The 10,980-nt window shown below is 39.0% G+C and overlaps 1 pseudogene across 1 annotated transcript; it reads right to left on the reverse strand.

The window, feature by feature from the left end:
- Window positions 1–8,803: 8,803 nt before the first annotated feature.
- LOC309851873 (elongation factor 1-alpha 1 pseudogene) lies at window positions 8,804–10,351 on the reverse strand (annotated as a pseudogene). The gene has a single exon. The product of its transcript is annotated as an elongation factor 1-alpha 1 pseudogene (transcript).
- Between the last annotated feature and the right edge of the window lie 629 nt (window positions 10,352–10,980).

Genomic DNA, 10,980 nt, shown 5'->3' on the forward strand with positions numbered 1-10,980 from the left:
TTTTAATGAAATCAACTTTTTCTTTTATCAGTTTTCTCTTTGATAGTTTATCCCTTTTTATGCCTGGCTATGAAATCTTTGCCTAATCTTCTTTGATAAAGACAATAGTTCTTTATAAAACCTACAGAACATTTCTCCATGACTTCAAAACTTTCCTGAAATTTACCTCTGTGCAAATGCTTTCAAGAAAAGTCTCTATTATATTTAAAATAAATTTAACTGAATTCTTTTAGTGTACAGTGTTCTTTTCCTAATGAGGATTTCCTATGGTCATAGAACCATCCTTAGAATTTTTATTTTTATACATGTGATTCATCATTAGGTACTAAGGTATGCATAGAGTTCTTTTGTCTGGTCAATCCATGAGCACATTTTCTTGTGGTAAGTTATTTGATATTTTTTGACTTACACTGGGTTTTTTAAAAATTAGTTATCTATAACTACATTAGCCTATAGTCTAATGACATGTTGAAAATCACAGCCATTTTCTTTTTAAAAATTTTTATGTAAGAACAAAATCAACTCTACAACAGAGAATGTTGTATTTCCTGAAGTACTGATTTAATTAAAATGGTGAAATTTTGGGGCGCCTGGGTGGCTCAGTGGGTTAAATCCTCTGCCCTCGGCTCAGGTCATGATCCCAGTGTTCTGGAATCGAGCCCCGCGTCGGGCTCTCTGCTCGGCAGGGAGCCTGCTTCCTCCTCTCTCTCTGCCTGCCTCTCTGCCTACTTGTGATCTCTGTCTGTCAAATAAATAAATAAAATCTTTAATAAAAAAATGGTGAAATTTCATTGTTAGTAATAATTATCATTGCATTATTGAATACATTCTTGCTCTTCTGCTTTCAGTTTTAGATTTCATAAAATATTTCATAATCATATAGAGCTCTGTACAGAAACAAATGACAAATAACAGAATTAGAAACTACCTTGTTGGGCCTAACACTGTGTACTCCTCTCTGTTTTTAATCTTCTTATTGATTATACCAACTTCAAGTATCCATAACTATTTGACAAAAAATATTCATTTTGATTTCTTCTCTTCATAGACAATTAATCCCTCAGTGATATTACCAGGGCAGCGCTTGGGCTCCTATGTTACTTTCCATTGTGCCTGTGTCTATTTCTTATGTTACATTGTAAGTTTCTTGAGAATAAGGACTCTGCTTTATTCACCTTCATATCCCCAGTACCCAGTATAGAATCTTTACACAGGTACTAAGGATGTGAAGGTACATATTAAACTGATGTTTGGATTAGTGTAAACTAGCAAAATATAAATTTTTTTGTATTCATTTGTCCTTTTAGAAATAGATGGAAGTAGCTGTTGGGGATTAAAAGCTGAGTTTTGGAATCAGACGGACTTGGGTTCAAATGCCAACTCTGTAATATTCTGGCATTGCCACCTTGGAAAGCTACTTTATCTTTTGTCCATGACTTTTTCTCATTTATAAAGCAGAGGTAAGGACACTCGGCTTCAGGCTGTTTTGAGTGTTAAATGAAACGAGTCAAAGTATATGACCCAGGGTGTTCAATACGAGGCAGTGGCTAGTAGTGGCAGCATCAAAATTATTTCTGTGTTCACATCACCACAGTATCCTGTCGGACACAAATTTAAGATATTGAGTTTTCAGGCCACCACTAAACTCTGATATTTGTTTTAGATAAATTTGGCTTTTTCTGTCCTCTGAATCATCCAGAATTTTGTGTAGAATTCCACTCTCAATATCTCAGACCTTACAGCATCTATTGATGTTTGCTTAGATTGACTTTTCTTAACAGCGTGTTATAGCTCAGTCTTATATCATCTCTAAGGGAAGTCTTATATCATCACAGCCAGTCTTATATCATCACTTGGGAACAGATCATACAGTGGGTATGTGGGTATCATCATAGCCTGTCTTTTTTTTTTTTTTTTAAGATTTTATTTATTTATTTGACAGACAGAGATCACAAGTAGGCAGAGAGGCAGGCAGAGAGAGCAGAGGGAGAGAAGCAGGCTCCCTGCTGAGCAGAGAGCCCAATGCGGGGCTTGATCCCTGGGATCATGACCTGAGCCGAAGGCAGAGGCTTTAACCCACTGAGCCACCCAGGCACCCCATCACAGCCAGTCTTATATCTTCACTTGGGAACAGATCATACAGTGGGTACCCATCTTTTCCATATTCTACTCACAATATGGGACTGTTATCTGGTTTCTACTTCATTCATAAAGGGATGGACTCACCACCAAATACTGGAAAGTGGTCATAATCATTTAAAAATGTTCATAAAAAATAAAAAAATAAAAAATAAAATGTTTCATAAAAATATTATTATAATTAAAAATATATATATATTTTTAAAGATTTTATTTATTTATCAGAGAGAGGGGGGGGAGAGAGTGAGCACAGGCAGACAGAATGGCAGGCAGAGGCAGAGGGAGAAGCAGGCTCCCATCGGGCAGAGGGAGAAGCAGGAGCCCGATGTGGGACTCGATCCCAGGATGCTGGGATCATGACCTGAGCCGAAGGCAGCTGCTTAACCAACTGAGCCACCCAGGCGTCCCTTAAAAATATATTTTTAAGTTTTTAAACTTTAATTCCAGTATAGTTAACATATTGTGTTCTATTGGTTTCAGGGGTACCATATAGTGATTCAATAATTCTATATATTACTCAGTGCTCATAATGATAAGTGTACTCTTAGCCCCCATCACCTATTTCACCCATCTCCCCACCCAGCTCCTCTACGGTGACCATCAGTTTGTGCTCTATAGTTGAGAGTCTTCTCTTGGTTTGTCTCTCTTTTTTTCCTTTTTGCTCATTTTGTTTGTTTGTTTGTTTCTTGACTTTCACATATGAGTAAAATCATATGGTTATTTGTCTTTCTCTAACTGAAGTATTTTGCTTAGCACTATATTCTCTAGCTCCATCCATGTCATGGCAAATGCCAAGATTTCATTCCTCTTAATGGCTGAATAATATTCCATTATATAAATATATATCACATCTTCTTTATCCTTTCATCTACCGATGGACACTTGAGCTGCTTCCTTAATTTGGCTATTGTAAATAATGCTGTAATAAAAATAGGGATGCAGGGCGCCTGGGTGGCTCAGTGGGTTAAGCCGATGCCTTCGGCTCAGGTCATGATCTCAGGGTCCTGGGATCGAGTCTTGCATCAGGCTCTCTGCTCAGCAGGGAGCCTGCTTCCTCCTCTCTCTCTGCCTGCCTCTCTGCCTACTTGTGATCACTCTCTGTCAAATAAATAAATAAAATCTTAAAAAAAATAGGGATGCATATATCCTTTTGCAATAGTGTTTTTTTTTTTTTAATCTTTTGGGTAAATACCCACTAGTGCAATTACTGGATCATAGAGTAGTTCTATCTTAAATTTTTTGAGGAACCTCCATACTGTTTTCCACAGTGGCTGCACCAGTTTGCATTCCAACCAACAGTGTATGAGAGTTCTTTTTTCTCCACATCTTTACGAACACTCATTGTTTCTTGTGTTCTTGATTTTAGCCATCTAACAGGTGTGAGTTGATAGCTCATTGAGGTTTTGATTTGCATTTCCCTGATGATTAATGATGTTGAGTATCTTTTCATGTGTCTGTTGGCCATCTGTATGTCTTCTTCAGAGAAATGTCTGTTTATGTCTTCTGCCCATTTATAAATTGGATTAAATGCTTCTTGGGTGTTGAGTTCCATCAGTTCTATCTCTATTTTGGATACTGACCCTTTATCAGATATGTCATTTGCAGGTATCTTCTCCCCTTTAGTAGGTTCGTTTTAGTTTTGTTGTTTCCTTCACTGTGCAGAAGGTTTTTATTTTAATGTGGTCCCAATAGTTTATTTTTGCTTCTTTTTCTTTTACTTCAAGAGACATACCTGGGAAAATGTTGCAATGTCAAAGACATTACTGCCCATGCTCTCTTCTAGGATTTTTGTGGTTTCAGGCCTCACACTTGGGTCTTCACTTCATTTTGAGTTTATTTTTGTATATCATGGAAAGAAGTGTTCCAGTTTCATTCTTTTGCGTGTTGCTATCCAGTTTAGTCAACACCATTTGTTGAAGAGACTCTATATTCTGTCCTGTCAAAGATTAATTCACCACATAATTATGGGTTTATTTTGGGGCTTTCTATTCTGTACCATTGGTCTTTGTGTTTATTTTTATGCCAGTATCATTCTGCTTTAATTATTACCACTTTATAGTATAATTTGAAGTCTAGAGTTGTTATACCTGCAGTTTTTTTGGTACAGCTCTTTATTTATTTAAATTTTAATTTAATTTAATTTTTATTTTATTATGTTATGCTAGTCACTATATAGTAGATCATTAGTTTTGATGTAGTGTTCCATGATTCATTGTTTGCATATAACACTCAGTGCTCCATGCAATACATACTCTCCTTTTTTTTTTTTTTTTTAAAGATTTTATTTATTTATTTGACAGAGAGAGACACAGCAAGAGAGGGAACACAAGCAGGGGGAGTGGGAGAGGGAGAAGCAGGCTTTCCGCCAAGCAGGGAGCCTGATATGGGGCTTGATCCTAGGACCCTGGGATCATGACCTGAGCCAAAGGCAGGTGCTTAACGACTGAGCCACCCAGGCGCTCCAATATGTGTCTTCCTTAATACCCATCATGGGGTTACCCCTCCTCGCCTCCCCTCTGAAACCCTCAGTTTGTTTCCTGGGGTCCGTAGTCTCTCATGGTTCATCTCCCTCTCTGATTCCTCCCCCTTCATTTTTCTCTTCCTTCTCTTAAGTCCTCCATGCTATTCCTTAGGTACCACATATAAGTGAAACCATATGATAATTGTCTTTCTCTGCTTGACTTATTTCACTCAGCATAATCTCCTCCAGTTCCATCCATGCTGATGCAAAAGTTGGGTATTCATCTTTTCTGATGCTGAGTAACATTCCATTGTATATATGAACTGCATCTTCTTTATCCATTCATCTGTTGAAGGGGCATCTCATCTCCTTCCATAGTCTGGCTATTGTGGATATTAATGCTAGGAACACTGGGGTGCATGTGGCTCTTCTTTTCACTATATCTGTACCTTTGGAGTACAGTAGTGCAATTCCTGGGTTATAGGGCAGCTCTATTTTTAACTTTTTGAGGAACCTCCACACTGTTTTCCAAAGTGGCTGTACCAACTTGCATTCCCACCAATGGTGTAAGAAGGTTCCCCTTTCTCCACATTCTCTCTAGCATTTGTTGTTTCTTGCCTTGTCAATTTTTGCCATTCTAACTGGTGTAAGGTGGTATCTCAATATGGTTTTTTTTTTTTTTAAGATTTTATTCATTTATCTGATAGAGATCACAAGTAGGCAGAGAGAGAGAGGAAGGGAAGCAGGCTCACTGCTGAGCAGAGAGCCCGATGTGGGGCTTGATCCCAGGACGCTGGGATCATGACCTGAGCCGAAGGCAGAGGCTTTTACGCACTGAGCCACCCAGGTGCCCCTCTCAATATGGTTTTGATTTGAATTTCCCTGATGGCTAATGATATTAAACATTTTTTCATATGTCTGTTAGATGTTAGTGTGTCTTCTTGGAGAAGTGTGACAGTCTCTTAAATAAATGGTGCTGGGAAAATTGGACAGCTATATATAGAAGAATGAAACTTGACCACTCTCTCACACCATACACAAAGATAAACTCTAAAAGGATAAAAGACCTCAAGTGAGACAGGAATCCATCAAAATCCTAGAGGAGAACATAGGCAGTAACCTTTTTGACATCGGCCACAGCAACTTCTTTCAAGACATGTCTCCAAAGGCAAGGGAAACAAAAGCGAAATGAACTTTTGGGACTTCATTAAGATAAAGAGCTTCTGCACAGCAAGGGTAACAGTCAACAGCACAAAGAGGCAGGCCACGGAATTTGCAAATGACACTTCAGATAAAGCACTGCTATCCAAGATCTATAAAGAACTTCTCAAATTCAACACCCAAAAAACAAATAATCAAGTCCAGTTTTGTTTTTATTTTTCAAGATTGCTTTGGCTATTTGAGGTCTTTTGTGGTTCCCTAACAAATAAAGGATTGTTTGTTCTAGTTTAAAATGATGGTGATATTTGATAAGGATTGCATTATATCTATAGATTGGTTTGGGTAATACAGACACTTTTAAAAAATTTATTTATTTTCAGCATAACAGTATTTATTGTTTTTGTACCACACCCAGAGCTCCATGCAATCCGTGCCCTCTATAACACCCACCACCTGGTACCGCGACCTCCGACCCCCCGCCCCTTCAAACCCCCAGACCTTTTTTCAGAGTCCATAGTCTCTCATGGTTCACGTCCCCTTCCAATTTCCCCCAACTCCCTAATAATACTTCTTCTTCCAATCCGTGAGCATGGAATGCCTTTTTATTTCTTTGCCTTGACTTGAACTTTTTTCATCAGTGTTTTATAGTTTTCATAGTATCACAGTAGAGGTCTTTCACCTACTTGGTTAAGCTTATTCTTAGGTATTTAATTGCTTTTGGTGCAATTGTAAATGGGATTGGGACTGCTTTCATAATTTTACTTCATGCTGCTACATTATTTGTGTATAGAAATGTGAAGATTTATGGGGCACCTGGGTGACTCTATCATTAGGCATCTGCCTTCAGCTCAGGTCATGATCCTGGGGTCCTGGGATCGAGCCCCACATTGGGCTCCCTGCTCATCGAGAGGCCTGCTTCTCCCTCTCCCACTCCCCCTGCTTGTGCTCCCTCTTTGGCTGTCTCTCTGTGTCACATAAATGAATAAAATCTTAAAAAAAAAAAAAGAAATGTGACAGATTTCTGTACATTGATTTTGTACCCTGTAACCTTACTGAATTCATTTATCATTTCTAGTAGCTTTTAGGTAGAGTCTTCCAGGTTTTTTATACGATAAATAGTGAGAGTTTTACTTCTTCCTTGCCTATTTAGATGCCTTTTATTCTTTTTCTTGTCTGACTGCCATGGCTAGAACTTCTATGTTGAATAAAAGTGGTGTGAGGGGACATCCCTGTCTTGTTGTTGATCTTAGGAGGATCGCTCTCAGTTACTCCCCATTGAGTATGGTGTTGGCTGTGCATTTTTCATATATAGCCTTTCGTGTATTGAGGCTTGTTCTCTCTAAACCTACTTTCTTGAGGTTTTTTTTTTTTTTTTTTTTTGATGATGAATGGATGTTGTTCTTTGTCAAATGCTTTTTCTGCATCTATTGAAATGAGCATATGGTTTTTATGCTTTCTCTTATTGATGTGATATATCACTTTGATTGTTTGGTAAATATCGGACCACCCTTACAACCCAGGAAAGTGATCATGGTGTATGATTTTTTTAATGTATTATTGGATTCAGTTTGCTTATATTTTGTTGAGGTCTTTGCATCAATATTCATGAGAGATATTGGCCTGTAGTTCTCTTTTTTAATGGCTTCTTTATCTGGTTTTGGTATTAGAGTAATGTTGGTTTCATAAAATAAATTTGGAAGTTTTCCTTCCTCTTCTGTTTCTTGCAATAGTTTGAGAATAGGTATTGAGTCTTCTTTAAATGTTGGTTAGAATTCATCTGTGAAGACATGTGGTCCTGGACTTTTGTTTGCTGGGAGTTTTTTGGTTTTTTTTTAAGATTTTATTTATTTATTTGATAGAGATCACAAGTAGACAGAGAGGCAGGCAGAGAGAGGAAGGGAAGCAGGGTCCCCGCTGAGCAGAGAGCCCGATGTGGGGCTCGATCCCAGGACCCTGGGATCATGACTTGAGCCGAAGGCAAAGGCTTTAACCCACTGAGCCACCCAGGTGCCCCTGTTGGGAGTTTTTTGATTACTGATTCAATTTCATTGCTGGCAGTTTGTTCAAATTTTCTATTTCTTTCTGATTCAATTTTGGGGAGGTTATGTGTTTCTTAAAATTTATCCGGTTCTTCTAGGTTGTCCAATTTGTTGGCATGTAGATTTTCATAATATTCTGTTACAACTGTTTGTATTTCTGTGGCGTCATTTGTATTTCTCCTCTTTCATTTCTGATTTTGATTATTTAAATCCTCTCCTTTTTGGGTGAGTCTGGCTAGAGGCTTATTAGTTTTGTTAATCTTTTGAAAGAAGCTTCTGGTTTTGTGGATCTATTGCTTTTTTATTTCTTATTAAAAAAATTTTTTTTTAAAGTTTTTATTTAAAATCTAATTAGTTGGGGCACCTGGGTGGCTGAGTCAATTAAGCATCTGCCTTCGGCTTGAGTCATGATCCCCGAATCCTGGGATCAAGCCCCACATCAGGCTCCCTGCTCAGCGGGGACCCTCTTCCCCCTCTTCCACTCGCCCTGCTTGTGCTCTCTCTGTCTCCCTGTCAAATCAATACATAAAATCTTAAAAAAGAAAATTCTAGTTAGTTAACATACCCTGTAGTATTAGTTTCAGGTGTACCATTTAGTGATTCAGCTTACTCATCACAAGTGTACTCCCAATCCCTATCACCTATTTAACCCACCCTCCCTCCCACCTCATGTCTGATAACCCCGTTTGTTCTCTCTACTTGAGACTCTATGTCTCGGTTTGCCCCTTTCTCTTTTTTTCCTTTGCTCATTTGTTTTGTTTCTTGACTTTCACCTAGGAGTGATATCACATGGTATTTTTTCTTTCTTTGACTCTTTTTTTTTTTTTTTTTCCTCATGAAACTTTTGTTTTAATGGGTCTCAAAATTCTGTGACAGATTTTTGGTCAAGTTTTTTCCATTAAAAAGTACTGATTTTAAAAACCAATAACTTAAAACTGCCACACACACACACACAAACGGTCCACAAAACATTCTCCTTTCCTTCTGAAGGTTTTATGATGCATTGTGATCATTAACCAGTCTTTTACTATTAAACTTAAATGGCCAATTGACACAAACAGTTCTGAGACCGTTCTTCTACCACTGATTAAGACTGGGGTGGCAGGTATTGGTGATAATATTCATTTAGCCTTCTGAGCTTTCTGGGCAGACTTGGTGACCTCGCCAGCTCCAGCTGCCTTCTTGTCCACTGCTTTGATGACACGCACAGCAACCGTCTGTCTCGTGTCACGAACAGCAAAACGGCCCAGAGGAGGATAGTCAGAGAAGCTCTCAACACACATAGGCCTGCCAAGAACCATATCAACAATGGCAGCGTCACCAGATTTCAAGAACTTGGGACCATCTTCCAGCTTTTTTCCAGAACGACGATCTATCTTCTCCTTCAGCTCAGCAAACTTGCAAGCAATGTGAGCTGTGTGACAATCCAGCACAGGTGCATATCCAGCACTAATTTGGCCTGGATGGTTCAGGATAATCACCTGAGCTGTGAAGCCAGCTGCTTCCATGGGTGGGTCATTTTTGCTGTCACCAGCCACATTGCCACAACGAACATCTTTGACAGATAGATTCTTGACATTGAAGTCCACATTGTCCCCAGGAAGAGCCTCACTCAAAGCTTCATGGTGCATTTCAACAGACTTGACTTCAGTTGTAACATTGACTGGAGCAAAAGTGACCACCATGCCAGGCTTAAGAACACCAGTCTCCACTCGGCCCACAGGGACAGTACCAATATCATCAATTTTGTAGACGTCCTGGAGAGGCAGACGCAAGGGCTTGTCAGTTGGACGAGTTGGTGGCAGAATGCAACCCGGAGCTTCAAGCAGTGTGGTTCCACTGGCATTCCCATCTTTACGGGTGACTTTCCATTCTTTGAACCAAGGCATATTAGCACTTGGCTCCAGCATGTTGTCACCATTCCAACCAGAAATTGGCACAAATGCTACTGTGTTGGGGTTGTAGCCAATTTTCTTAATGTAGGTGCTGACTTCCTTAACGATTTCCTCGTATCTCTTCTGGCTGTAGGGTGGCTCAGTGGAATCCATTTTGTTAACACCAACAATTAGTTGTTTTACACCCAGTGTGTAAGCCAGAAGGCATGCTCACGGGTCTGCCCGTTCTTGGAGATACCGGCTTCAAATTCACCAACACCAGCAGCAACAATCAGGACAGCACAGTCAGCCTGGGATGTGCCTGTAATCATGTTTTTGATAAAGTCTCTGTGTCCTGGAGCATCAATGATGGTCACATAATACTTGCTGGTCTCGAATTTCCAGAGGGAGATATCAATGGTGATACCACATTCACATTCAGCTTTCAGTTTACCCAAGACCCAGGAGCCTTTTCCCATCTCAGCAGCCTCCTTCTCGAATTTTTCGATAGTTCTTTTGTCGATCCCACCACATTTGTAGATCAGATGACCAGTAGTGGTAGACTTGCCTGAGTCTACGTGTCCGATGACAACAATGTTGATATGAGTCTTTTCCTTCCCCATTCTAGTTTAGGTTGAGTGGTGGTTTTCACAACACCTGTGTTCTGGCGGCAAACCCGTTGCCAAAAAAAAGCCTTTCTTTGACTCTTTAGCTCCATTCATGTCCTTGCAAATGTCAAGCTTTCACTTATTTATTTTTTTTAACATTTCTTTTATTTCTTCTCTAATTTTTCTTTCCTTTTGCTGGTTTGGGGTTTGTTTGCTCTTCTTTTTCTAGCTCCTTTTGCTATATGGTTAGATTGTTTACCTGAGATTTTTCTCGCTTCTTGAGGTAGGACTGTATTGCTACAACTATCCCTCTTAGGACCACTTTTGCTGCATCCCAAAGATTTTGGACCCTTGTGTTTTCATTTTCATCTGTCTCCATGTACTTTTAAAAATTTCTTCTTTAATTTCTTGGTTGACCCATTCTTTGTTTAGTAGCATATTATTTAACCTCCAATTATTTGTGCTCTTTTCCAGATTTTTTTCTTGTGTTTGATTTGTAGTTTCATAGTGTTGTGGGTTAGAAAAGATGCATAGAATGATTTTTATCTTTTTGAATTTTTTGAGACTTGTTTTGTGGCCTAATACATGATCTCTTTTGGAGAATGTCCCATGTGTAGTTGAAAAGAATGTGTATTCTGCTGTTTGAGGATGGAATATTCTGAATATATCTGTTAAACTCATCTGGTCCAATGTATCAT

Source organism: Mustela nivalis, assembly GCF_964662115.1.
Source record: "Mustela nivalis genome assembly, chromosome: 17".
NCBI classification, from domain to species: Eukaryota; Metazoa; Chordata; class Mammalia; order Carnivora; family Mustelidae; genus Mustela; species Mustela nivalis.